Genomic DNA, 13638 nt, shown 5'->3' on the forward strand with positions numbered 1-13638 from the left:
GTTTTCATCCAGGATGACTGCAGCAATGTATAGAGACATCTTTCCCTTTATCCCGACTAGTCTCCCAGTTCCTGCTGCTGAAAAACATCCCCACAGCATGATGCTGCCACCACCATGCTTCTCTGTAGGGATGGTATTGGCCTGGTGATAAGCGGTGCCTGGTTTCCTCCAAACGTGATGCCTGCTGGCATTAACACCAAATAGTTCAATCTTTGACTCATCAGACCAGAGAATTTTGTTTCTCATGGTCTGAGAGTCCTTCAGGTGCCTTTTAGCAAACTCCAGGTGGGCTGCCATGTGCCTTTTACTAAGGAGTGGCTTCCGTCCGGCCACTCTACCATACAGGCCTGATTGGTGGATTGCTGCAGAGATGGTTGTCCTTCTGGAAGGTTCTCCTCTCTCCACAGAGGACCTCTGGAGCCCTGACAGAGTGACCATCGGGTTCTTCGTCACCTCCCTGACTAAGGCCATTCTCCCCCGATCGCTTAGTTTAGATGGCCGGCCAGCTCTAGGAAGAGTCCTGGTGGTTTCGAATTTCTTCCACTTAAGGATGACGGAGGCCACTGTGCTAATTGAGACCTTCAAAGCAGCAGAAATTTTTCTGTAACCTTCCCCAGATTTGTGCCTCAAGACAGTCCTGTCTCGGATGTCTACAGACAATTCCTTTGACTTCATGCTTGGTTTGTGCTCTGACATGAACTGTCAATTGTGGGACCCTATATAGACAGGTGTGTGCCTTTCCAAATCATGTCCAATCAACTGAATTTACCACAGGAGGACTCCAGTTAAGCTGCAGAAACATCTCAAGGATGATCAGGGGAAACAGGATGCACCTGAGTTCAATTTTGAGCTTCATGGCAAAGGTTGTGAATACTTATGTACATGTGATTTCTCAGTTTTTTTATTTTTAATAAATTTGCAAAAATCGAGTAAACTTTTTTCACGTTGTCATTATGGGGTGTTGTGAGTAGAATTTTGAGGAAAAAAATGAATTTAATCCATTTTGGAATAAGGCTGTAACATAACAAAATGTGGAATAAGTGATGCGCTGTGAATACTTTCTGGATGCACTGAATATATACTAGCAAAATACCCACACTTCGCAGCGGAGAAGAAGAAGAAGGAAACATTTTAAGAATAACATAATATCCCTGACCATCTCATCTTCGTTGTCAACCGTTGTAAAGATAACAGGTTTCATTCATCGAAGTGACCACTACCCAAATCGGTACTCGTGAATCTAAGATGTTTAACAGGCATTCCCGGAATTAAGTTGTGGATTTGCCTGCGAATATTTAGCGGCAGCGTGTCTATGAACGTAATTTAAACTTTAGCTTTACACCTTCCTTTCCTATTGATATGTCTACAAAGGCTTGTTCAGCGTCAGTGGGTTGTTCCTTTCTTACTGCATCAATAAACAGCTTGTCTTCCTCTTTATCTGAGACATCACATACTGCATGCACGAGTTTACCTTTCCCAGACCAGACTTTAGCGAAGTGGTGCAATTTACCACATTTTTTACACTGTTTTCCTTTAGCTGGACATTGACTTTTTCCACAGTGTGATTTGTTCCTGCAGTAGGTGAACTTATGAATATGCATGTATGCGTCACTTGCTTCATATTCTATTGCTGCCGTCTCAATGATGTAATGCGCTTTCTGTTCAGTGCTCTTTGGAGCTCTTGCTTCTTTTCTGGATACTGCGTTCACAGTCAGTTCACGTGAGCCGCTCAGAGTACATGCATCAAAGGTTCTCAGCTGTGCTTGTGCTATCTCGTGTGATCTTACGATGTCCACGGCTTCATGTAATGTTAGCTCAGACCCGGCACTTAAAAGTTTCTCTTGCACTTTCGCTGAGTTTGTGCCAAACACTAGTCTATTCCTGACCATCTCATCTTTGTTTGCATAAGCACAGTCCTTCACCTGCAAATATTTAGTGGCAGCATGTCTATTGGATTGCTGCTGACGGACAGCCTTATATGGGCAGGCACTCAATTACGTGGGAGGCATGATGATGCGGGATGCAACTCCACCTCACACGGTGACCGAGCTGCAGGCTATGGCTGTATAAATGTATGTAAATAGGTTCCGGTTATTACCATTACACGTAGAATTTTGAAATGAAACCTGCTTAACTTTTGTAAGTAAGCTGTAAGGAATGTGCCTGCCAAATTTCAGCCTTCTACCTACATGGGAAGTTGAATAATTAGTGATGAGTGAGTCAGTCAGTCAGTGCTTTGCCTTTTATTAGTATATACAGTATATATATATATATTCACAAAGTGAACAAAATGCTGTGATTTGGCCATGATTTATTTATTTATTTATTTGCTGAATTGGCTCCAGCAGACCCCCCGTGACCCTGTAGTTAGGATATAGCGGGTTGGATAATGGATGGATGGATGTTTTTTTTTATTTAGATAAATTGTTACGTTTTAACATTTCAAAAGAGAAATTTTCTTTTTCATGTACATAAATTATTTTTATGTCCTTGCCTAAAGATTTTTTCTTGCTTAAATTTGAACTTTGACACAAGTCCATTTTTCTTTGTCAGTAATGAATTAATAATTTTGTCCAGCCCATTTTTATAGTTCTGTGTGACATAATGTCAGATTTGGCTTTTTTTCTCAGTTTTTTGTGTTGCTCCAATGCACATAAAGGAAATAAACAAGTGTATACCAAAACATTTGTAATTGCAACAGTTTTCTGGGAGAAATGGTGCATTTTCTGGGAAAATTCCAGGAGTGATGATAATTTTGGCCATGATAGTACATATGCATATACTGTATACATATATACTTATATACACAGTGTATACATATAAAACTAGCTGTCCCCAGAATGGTAGCGAAACAGGGCAAAACTTTAAAAACCAATAAACAAACAGGTACACTCCAAAACGTGGCCAGACGTAGACCAAATCGAACGGAGGCTGGTGCGTGATTGAGGTGGGCACCACCTTGCTCCCCACTCCTGATGTCACGCAGCCTCTGTCTCGGATTAGCACGAATAACTCGCTCCTGCAAGAGAACTATGATACTTAGCGCAATGACAGAAATTGCAAAATCGACCAGAATGTTCAAGCAAATTATAGAAAAATAACTCCATTAAAAGTGGACAGACATACAGACAGACACTGGATTTTATATACAGAGAAATATGAACATTTACAACATTTATATACATACATATTCTTAGAACAAAACCAAATACAGTGGAACCTCAGTTCACGACCATAATTCGTTCCAGAACTTTGGTCGTAAACCGAGTTGGTCGTGAAATGAAGCAGTTTCCCCCATAGGATTGTATGTAAAAACAATTAATCCGTTCCAGATCGTTCAAACTGTATGTAAATATGTAAATATATGTAAAGATTAAGCACAAATATAGTTAATTACACCATAGAATGCACAGTGTAATAGTAAACTAATGTAAAAACATTGAATAACACTGACACAAAACACCCAGACTCCCTGCTCAGCTACACGAGCAGGCACGCTCGCTCTCTCTCTCTCTGTAGCACACACACACACACACACACACACACCACCCACCACCTCCCCTCACCTGTCAGCAGCATATGCAGCACTATTTTTAAAATGAGTTTTAAGCACAGCAAGAAAAAAAAGGAACATTAGAACAAATCCAAAGTGTATTTAAAAACCAACCACAAGCAACCAAAAAAGTAAGATTGCAGGAGATCACGCTATTAAACTTAAAGCCCGATCGCTGTAAACACTTTTTTTAAAATGAGTTTTAAGCACAGCGGGAAAAAAAAAGTAACATTAGAACAAATCCGAAGTGTATTTAAAAACCAACCACAAGCAACCAAAAAAGTAACAAGATCACGCTATTTTAGCCTTACAGCCCGATCGCTGTAAACGCTTTTTTTAAAATGAGTTTTAAGCACAGCGGAAAAAAAGGAACATTTGAAAAAAGAGAAAAGTACCATTGCAACAATTTACGCTACGAACTGAAAAATAAACTTTTGAAAAATCCGTAATACAAAAACCACCAAGAAAACTAACCTTGCATGAGTCGAGTTCTGGCATGAAGTGTTTTCCTTCAGGGGTTTTCTCTCTTGTGATTTCTTGGGTTTCTGGTGTTTTTAGCTGTTTAGCTGGTGGGAGCGAAAGCCTCATGCAGCCATTCCAAAAAGAAAGTTCTTGTGACCCAACCCTTCGTGTTTGCCTTCCACATTACTGGCAGTCTGGCTTTGTTTACATTATGCTGCTTGAAAGCACAAGGGTTCTCAAATTGGTAAATAAGTAAACTGGTAAACAGTTTTTCCACCTCTTGTAATTTCTTTCTTTACTTCGATTTCAATTTTCTTCAAAACTTTCTTCCCACCACTCTTCACTTGCTTAGAAAACCATAGTTAACTGCAAAAGCACACGAAATACTGTAGAGCACAAAGAGAGTGCATGTCTGACTGAGAACAATGAACAGGTTAAATGAAAAAGCCAGGCAGGCACGCGGCTTGCTCGCTTTCTCTCTCTCTCTTTCTCTCTCAGCATACCTGTGCATGCGAACCATCCTCCCCTTGCTCGCTCGCTGCACAGGGAGAGACTGAACATGTACAAACCAAAAGGGAAACTGGCTTGTTCGTATACCGAGTATGTGGTTGTGAACCGAGGCAAAAGTTTGGCGAACTTTTTGGTCGTGAACCGAGGTTCCACTGTACCGTATTCCCATTAGTCTAAATAAAAGGTACAGTAATCCCTCGCTATATAGCGCTTTGACTTTCGCGGCTTCACTCTATCGCGGATTTTATATGTAAGCATATCTAAATATATAACACGGATTTTTCACTGCTTCGTGGGTTCTGCGGACAATGGGTCTTTTTACTTCCTGTACATGCTTCCTCAGTTGGTTTGCCCAGTTGATTTCATACAAGGGACGCTATTGGCGGATGGCTGGGAAGCTAACCAATCAGAGCACGCAGTTAAGTTCCTGTGTTCTGAATGGCTCAGCAACGGAGCGCCGAATTCGATTCTGCGGCGTTAACCAGGAAGTCTTGTCTCGCTCATTCAGCATCAACATGTTTCACTGTGTAAAGAGTTAACTTTTGTGCTCTTTTGTTTATCTTTGTGCATAGTCAAGCCCTTCATCATGGCTCCAAAACGATCTGCTCCTGCTACTGCTTCAGGGGCCGCGCCCAAGCACCAACGGAAGATGTTAACGATTGCTGAAAAGGTAAAACTTTTGGAAATGTTGAAGGAAGGGAAAAGCTACACAGCTGTAGGACGCCATTACGGCATCAATAAGGCTACAATTCTTTTTATTTAAAAAGTAGGAAAGGAATATAAGATCTACGGCCGCAGTGTCCTTTAAATCAGGGTGCTAAACGAGTTGTAAGTGGATGTAATAAGGCAGTAGTCTGGATGGAATCTGCTTTAGGGATTTGGATTGAAGACTGCCGGAAGAAGAACAACGGCGGTGCTACACAGTCACCTAAAGAGGCTCCTTTAGAAGAGCTGTAACGCTCTACTTTTTTGTGCAGTAAAACTAAACTCATCGTTATCAGACAAGTCATCGTGTCATTGGTGGTGAGTAACCATAATTAATTTTCTACTTACAGTACTTAGTACATGTATGTACTGTCGCAGTAGGGGGCGCTAGTGCTCCCTTGAACCCCCAGGTACCACGCCAGACACCAGGTAAAAGTGCTACAATTCTTTGCTTTATTATAATAATTATGTGCACCAAAGCACCCTCCACTCCACACTATTCATTAACAAATACAATAATCCAATCCTCCAGCTCCCAGACGCATTGCCCTCCTACCACCCAGCTCAGCTTGCTGTCTGGGAGCTCCCTCAGTCCTTCTATATTCCCTGACCCGGGAAGTGTTCCTGCCCAACAGTCCACAAGTCTTTATTCCTTCCGGGTCAGGGTAAATAGTACTTTTCTTCACCCCGGAAGCCAGTCGCTCTTTCTGTGACGAAGTTCCGGGTCAAAGTGCACAAATGAGTCCACTGGCCTCCCGACAGTGACTCCCAGTGGTCCCCAAGGTATCCAGCAGGGCTGTGCATAAAAACTACATAGTCCATGAGGCCCTGCTGGAATTCGGGCCCGTCCATGCTCTCGGGAGAGCTCCTCCTGGCGGCCTGGGGGTGAGGGCCAGAATATGAAGCCGGCCATCCACTACAGTACGTTTAGTTTCACTGTACACACATTTACTGTATACAATTTTTCTTGCATTGTACGTATTTATTGCTGGTGGCCTGTCTATCGTAATGGCTGTAACATATGTGATATCGGAGACACTCAATATCTTTAAAATAATATTTAGGTTTTACTGTATATAAACAGTGTGTTTACATACGTAATTTCAATTAATCTTACCTAATATCTAAGAGAATACAAAGGGTTTATGGTGTATATCTGTGCGGAGAATATTTATAAATAGTGTGGGAGAGTTTATAAGGGCTTAAAATATATAAAAATAACCATACAAACATATGGTTTCTACTTTGCGGATTTTCACCTATCACGGGGGGTTCTGGAATGCTACCCCTGCGATCGAGGAGGGATTGCTGCATTGTACTGAAAAACACAAGCAAACCAAATAAGCAGAGAAGCATTTTGGAATGTTCATGAAAAAGAGGAAAATTTGACAATTCTGAATAATGTGTGTTTTATCTTGGTAGAGTAATATATTGCTCTAGTTTCTCCTTTTACATTATTAATAAGTAGCCTTTGTCAGAATGCCTAATCTCACAGACTTACCACATTTGTTTATAAGATATTATAGTATATACAGTAACCTATCCCCACCTTCCCTTCTATATCTATAACCTCAGGCAATTAGGTGTAGTAAAAAGACAAGCAGAAGTTAAGTTACAGTTTAAACAAATTATTATTGATAATATTCATAAATAATAACAAAATGCAAAGTACATTTGAGAATTTGGCAACCATACAACCTGATAAATGGTGATGTGTAGTTTCAGGCAGCACACAAACTTTTTAGTTATTTAAAATGTCTCTAGTTAAGGCTTCATTGGTGTTCAGCTTTTTTCAGAACAGGCCGCAAGCCTGTTCAATATGGCTGCCAAGCTCTGCTCTTCATTGTGTTCTCTTCATCATCAGAGGTTAGCAAGAGAGATACTTCTTCATCATCAGAGGTTAGTAAGAGAGAGTGTGAGGTTAAGCAAGTAAATTTATAGATGTTCTGTCCAACCCCTACAGCCAATAGGGCATCGTAGTACTTAAAGGCTTCTGACACAAGCAAATTCCACACAGCCATACTTCAGGCCAATGGAGAAATAGAACATCTTAACACCTGCCCCCAAACCATATGTTAACGTAAAGCTTGGCAGTTAGGCAACCTGGTTTTGTGTGGGGGTTGAAATACTTTAGCAGAGAAACACTCGCCAAACTGGTTTAAAGCACATCCTCTCCCAACTCTGTTGTAAAGTTCAAAGAGACTCAGTCGTAAGTCGGGGGGGTCGTAAACATGAAAGCTTCTCACTAACGTAACACTAAATTACATTGCTTTGCCTAAAATATAAATAAAGATATACAGAATATTTATCAAGTTATATGCGAAATCTTACATCACAACAATGTGTTTAATAAAATAATAAATATAATAATGCAAGGCAGAAACAAACCCTGAATAGGACAGCAGTCTATTAGTGAGCTAACTCATGCACAAACCCACAGTCACAAAGCTGTAGGATAGAATATGGGAGGAAATCCATTCAGACATTAAGGAAGTATACAATGCCAACAAACTGCAACCAGGAACAAGATTTGAACCAGTTAAACAGTATCACTCAACACTGTGCAACTGTGCTGCCCTCAATCTTGGAATGCTAAATTAAATATAAAAAACAAATAAATAAGTTACATGTGAAATGTATTCAATTCAGAATTTTATAAAAATTAACTTCAGGGCTTGAAAGAAAAAAAATTACCAACTTTTATATATTACACAGTACATTTTTATTTGAATAAAGGACAGTAGACATACTTTTTACTTACTTAAAAGTTTAATTTCTGAGAAAAAAAGTAATAATATTTCCTTCTTAAGTTATATGTACTTGAATGTATTTGCAAAAGACTGTTACCTGCTGTTTCTAAAAATACATATGGCTGACATTTACCTGGAATCGTACAAGCTCAATTATTCTTTAAAAGAAAAAAATGCAACAAGCATTACAGCAAACAGACATCAATCAATATCTGTATAACAAAATGTATATGAATAGCTAAATAAAGTTGTATTTTACCAAATCTAAACATTATGTGAAGTGAGAAATATTAAAATATTTAAAGTTTTTAAAATGTTTGTTGAATGATATTAATATTTTCAAACACATTTCTAAAAAAAAACATTGCATCAATGATGTACATGTATATATAGAGAGATACATATATATATACACCTAGAGTTATTTGTTAGATTAATGTAAATGTGAAATTAAAAATTAGGCTCTAAAAATCTTCACCGGACAGAACAGAAAAATAACAACTTTGCTTACATTAGGTCAGATGCCTGGGGCTTAAGATATATTAACCTATTTAATGTTTTCAAATTTAATGTTATATAAATGTGTGTTTTAAAATATGTTCATGCACAGTATGTGTATATACTGCAATATTTATCTATATATGGTAGGTACATATGTATATATGTGTATATATTGTCACACACCCGTGGTTAAGAGAAAACTTCAGGGCTCATCTAGTTGTAATTCCATCCCAAGCAGAGGGTTGACATGGTTGCCAAATACATCTTCACTTGTTTCTACAAATCGTACGGCTGCCAATCCCCATGATTCACTTTCATGTTGTCATCTCCTATATATATATATATATATATATATATATATATATAGACCTGTCTGATCACGCTTAACCATGGCCACTAGATGGTGAAAGTTTGAAGTTTTCACTAAAGACATTGTCTATCCAGAAGTACTTTCTTGAGACAAAGATTAATAGGACTCATATGCCAGTGTCTTCTTGAAAAAACTAGTGGGGCAGCAATCACACATCCTCTGTACTGGTTAATTCTTAAGACCTACTGTAGCTCACCCTCTCCAAGTTCACAAATATAGCTAAACTGATACGCCATCTTCGGGTTTTTTTTTTGTCCCGAAGACCACAGGCAGCTAGTGTGTGGTTATATATTATATTATATATACAGTATATATATATACAGTATATATATATATATATATATATATATATATATATATATATATATATATAGTACATACATGCACAACAAACGCTAACAAATTTAGGACATGAAAAATAGTTGTGTTATAGAACAGTAAAGTTAGAATAGATGCATCATTCTTGTCAGAGAATGTTACAGAATGTACCGATCTGTTACTGACAAAATATATATTTACTAGCAACTTGGCGCGTGCTAAGCTGCGTGTTGGATGACCACAGTTGAAGGACTCAATCGTAAGGACCTCTCATCGGGTGTCTCATTGGCACGCTTTTGCCTCTTTCTTTAGCGATCATGGCGTAATCTGTCTTCTCTCTCTGTAGGGGTTTCAGTTGCCATTCATTGTGTGGCAGAGATGCGTCGTTGAGCTAATCTGTGTGAATGCTGAGTGTCCGTTTCTTGCGAGGACTGTCACGCCTTTGCCTCTTTGCTTCGTGATCACGCTGTAATGTGTCCTCTCGCAGCAGCAGGTTTAGTTGCGTTCGCTTCGCATTGTTCCGTAAGGTCTCCTCCGTACAAGTGCACATGGGTAGCTGAAGACGGAAAGGCATAGTGGGCATAGTGAAACACACGAATTGGTGACCAGGGGAACCATCTGACTCAGACGCGGGGCTCAAAATACTCAAGTGCACATGTTATTTATAATTTAATTTTTTTTTTGGTTATGAACTTCCCCAAAAGAGTTGATCCCTGTAAATAGTTAATAGTATATGAACAATATAATCTGTTGTAGTACAGGCGTTAATTAGCGTCACACCTCATAACCTGCATACACCACGTGTTTGGCTGTAACGCCAGAAGTGTGGTGAACACTGTAAGGGTAGGTTGTGGTTTCTGTTTTTTTCGTGATTTTTTTATTGCATTTTATTGATTATTTAATAGGCAGAGGGGAGAAGACGTTAATGTGACACTCTGTCTATTTCTTTACTTTTGTTTAGAAAGGATTTTTGGGAATAGGAAAAATAAAAGCAAAGGGGAAAGAACGGAGGGGGTAGGCAGGAATTGAGAGGGGACGAACTGGGGCTTTTCTACGGGGCGGCTATACAGCCAAAAGGAACGCGGACACGGACACCACGCTGGGCTTTTATTATATAGATTGCTCTCTCTCTCTCTCCTTCTGTATCTCCTGGTTCAATGGCCATGCTGTGCCAATTGGCAAGGCAAATTGTTTTCTTCAAAAATGAGAATAAGAAATCAAGGCATTTGTTTTGACATTTAAATTCAATAGATTTAATAAATGCTTGTGAAATTAGAAACATTAAATGTCTTGAAGATGAAAACCGGATGAACATAACAACAGAATGGTTGCTTTTTAATTTGTTTACATCTGTGAATTGCTGATTTAAACTCAGAAAATGCTTAAATAGTTTACTGAAATTAGTTGTTAAATAAGCATCCTCACTTGCATATGGGGCATAAAATATGAATTAAGGAATGCACCCTTCTGATAAACATTACTGCATTTAAGCTCAAATTTAGAATATAGTACAATGTAATAATAATAACAATAATACATTTTATTTATATAGCACCATTCCCATGCTCAAGGCACTTACAGAATATAAGAAAGAATGGCAGGGTATACAGTATATAGCATAGTACAAACCAAATAAATAAATAAAGAAGATTAAGACAGTAATTTCAGAGAAAGCCTAACAGACAACATAATTGATGGTTTAGCACACACATACAGGTTACATGAGCATCTTGACATAGAGGTAAACTGAGAGAAGGGGAATGAAGTCAAGTAGAGCTAAAAGCCTTCCTGAACAGATGAGTTTTGAGTTGTTTTTTAAAAAAATTAATGGAGTCAGCTGACCTGATTCATTTCGGTAGGTCATTCCAGAGTCTGGGTGCTATACAACAGAAGGCCCTGTCACCCATGGAGTGTAGATTAGTGTGGGGCACAACAAGATTGCCAGAATCAGAGGACCTTAGTGAGCGAGCAGGCACATAGTGATGGAGAAGGTCACTGATGTAGTTTGGCGCGAGGTTATGTAAAGCTTTGTAGGTTATTAGTCAGGATTTTATATTCAATTCTGTAAGACACAGGGAGCCAGTGAAGACGGAGCAGGATGGGTGTGATATGCTCGCTGCTGCTGGTTCGAGTAAGGACTCTTGCAGCTGAGTTTTGAATAAGCTGGAGCTGTGATATAAGATTAGAAGGGGCACCTGCCAGCAGCGAGTTACAATAATCTATGTGGGATGTGATAAAAGCATGGACAAGTTTCTCAGCATTAGAAAAAGAGAGGAAGGAGCAAACACAGGATATGTTACGGAGATGAAAGCAAGAAAGTTTCTTAATGTGGTTTATGTGGGCAGGGTAAGAAAGGGAGGAATCAAAAATGACACCAAGATTCTTTGCAGTAGAGCCAGGTCTGATGAGATTACCGCCAAGATTGACTGGGAAGGAGCTCATTTTATTAAGTTGCATTTTAGTCCCAATTTCCAGGAGTTCAGTTTTGTTTCAAATTAATTTTAAAGAGTTCTGCTTCATCCAGGTTTTAATTTCACTAAGGCAGGTTGTGAGCTGAGAAAGCTCTGATGAAGTTCCACTTTTAACATTGAAGTAGAGTTGAGTATCATCTGCATAAAAATGATAGCCCAGTCCATAGCTACGAATAATATGGCCAAGGGGAAGCATATAAATACAGAAGAGAAGTGGGCCGAGGACAGAGCCCTAAGGAACTCCTCGTGTGACTGGCGCCGAGCTGCATCTGCTGTTGCCAAGACTAACAAACTCTTGCCTATCAGTCAGATAGGACTTGAACCACTGGAGGGCAGTGCCAGAGATACCCAGCATGTTCTCCATTCTGGACAGTAGAATGTCATGTCTGACAGTGTCAAATGCTGCACTGAGGTCTAACAGAATTAATATGCTGGTTTGTCCAGAGTCTATTGCCATAAGCAAATCATTGGTTACCCGTAGCAGAGCAGTTTCACAGCTGTGCTGCACCAGACTGAAAAGGTTCCATCAAGTTATTAGTGGTTAAGTAACTGGTGAGCTGTGAGGCTACAACATGCTCAAGAGCTTTTGACACGAAAGGTAAGTGGGAAATAAGCTGGAAATTGTTAAGATTGTCAGCATCAAGACCAGACTTTTTTAACATTGGGGTTACAGAAGCGATTTTAAAAGTGAGCGGCACAGAGCCAATGTCAAGGGATGAGTTTATTATTGTTGTAACAGTCGGGATTATGGCATAAAGGCAGGATTTAAGTAGTTTGCTGAGGATGGGGTCCAGTACACAAGTAGCCTCATCTTACAAAGCAGGTTATTATCAAACGCAGATGTGACTGGTGAGAACTTAGAGAAGGAGCTGGATGGAGTGGGAAAACAGGGAGAGATATAAACAGATGATGTATTTATGTTAGTTGAATTATTTAGATCTTTAATTTTTTTACGGAAAAAGTGGAGGAAATCCTCACAGACTTCAGTAGAAGAGGTAGTTGGGCCAGATGCAGGTTTGAGTAGTTTATTAACTACAGAAAACAAAACCCTTGGGTTATCGTGGCCACTTTCTATTATTCTGCCATAGTGGGTGTTCTTAGCAGCAGTTAGTGCTTCTCTGTAAGCTCTTTGGTGGTCAGAGAAAGCCTGGATGTGCACGGTGAGGCCAGTCTTATGTGACATTCTCTCAAGGCGTCGGCCAGCTGCTTTCATAGATCGCAATTCTGAATTATACCAAGGAGCTGAACGTCTAAAGGAAACCTTCTTATGTTTTAAAGGAGCTGTTTTATCTAATGCTGAATGAAGGGCTGAGTTATAGTGGTCAACAAGACTATCTAGTGTTGATGGAATAGGTGCAGACAGTAAAAGATCAGAAATGGATCCAGAAAGGATAGAGGGACAAATATTTTTAAGGTTTCTGTAAGAAATTTGTCATATACAGGTAAGAGGAGGGAAAGACTGAGACAGTGAAAAATACTGCTTTATGGTCAGAAAGTCCCAAATCAGTGCTGTAAATGTTGGCAACAGATAGTCCAGAAGTGCAGATCAGATCCAATATATGACCACCAGAGTGGGTGGGAAAATCAACATGTTGTGTCAAGTCAAAACAGTCCAGTAAGGATAGGAATTCATTTCTCAGTTTAGATGTAGTAATGTCAATATGGATGTTGAAATCACCAAGAAGGATAATTCTCTGAGAGTAAGAGCTTAGGTGGGTTAAAAGTTCAATCAGATCAGATAAGAAGGATGCATTGTATTTTGGGGGACAATAAAGAACAATGAGTGAGACAGGACCTGTTACCGTTATTAGTTTAAGAACCAGGCACTCAAAAGAGAGTGGACAGTCAATTGGGATTTGTTTGATGTTTAAGTCTGCTCTAATAATAACCGCTAGCCCACCTCCTTGTCTAGAGCTGCGAGGTTCTGTATGGAAAGTGAAACCAGGTGGACTCGCCTCCATGAGAGACGTCAATTCGTTGTAGTGGGAAAGATAAAAA

General features: G+C 39.4%; 1 protein-coding gene across 2 annotated transcripts in view; it reads right to left on the reverse strand.

Annotated features, from left to right (window-relative positions):
* Positions 1–13638, reverse strand: part of uggt2 (UDP-glucose glycoprotein glucosyltransferase 2) — a 652370-nt gene that overhangs the window by 463979 nt on the left and 174753 nt on the right. The gene's annotated exons all lie outside the window — the stretch shown is intronic.

Source organism: Polypterus senegalus, chromosome 2 (assembly GCF_016835505.1).
Source record: "Polypterus senegalus isolate Bchr_013 chromosome 2, ASM1683550v1, whole genome shotgun sequence".
Classification (NCBI taxonomy): domain Eukaryota; kingdom Metazoa; phylum Chordata; class Cladistia; order Polypteriformes; family Polypteridae; genus Polypterus; species Polypterus senegalus.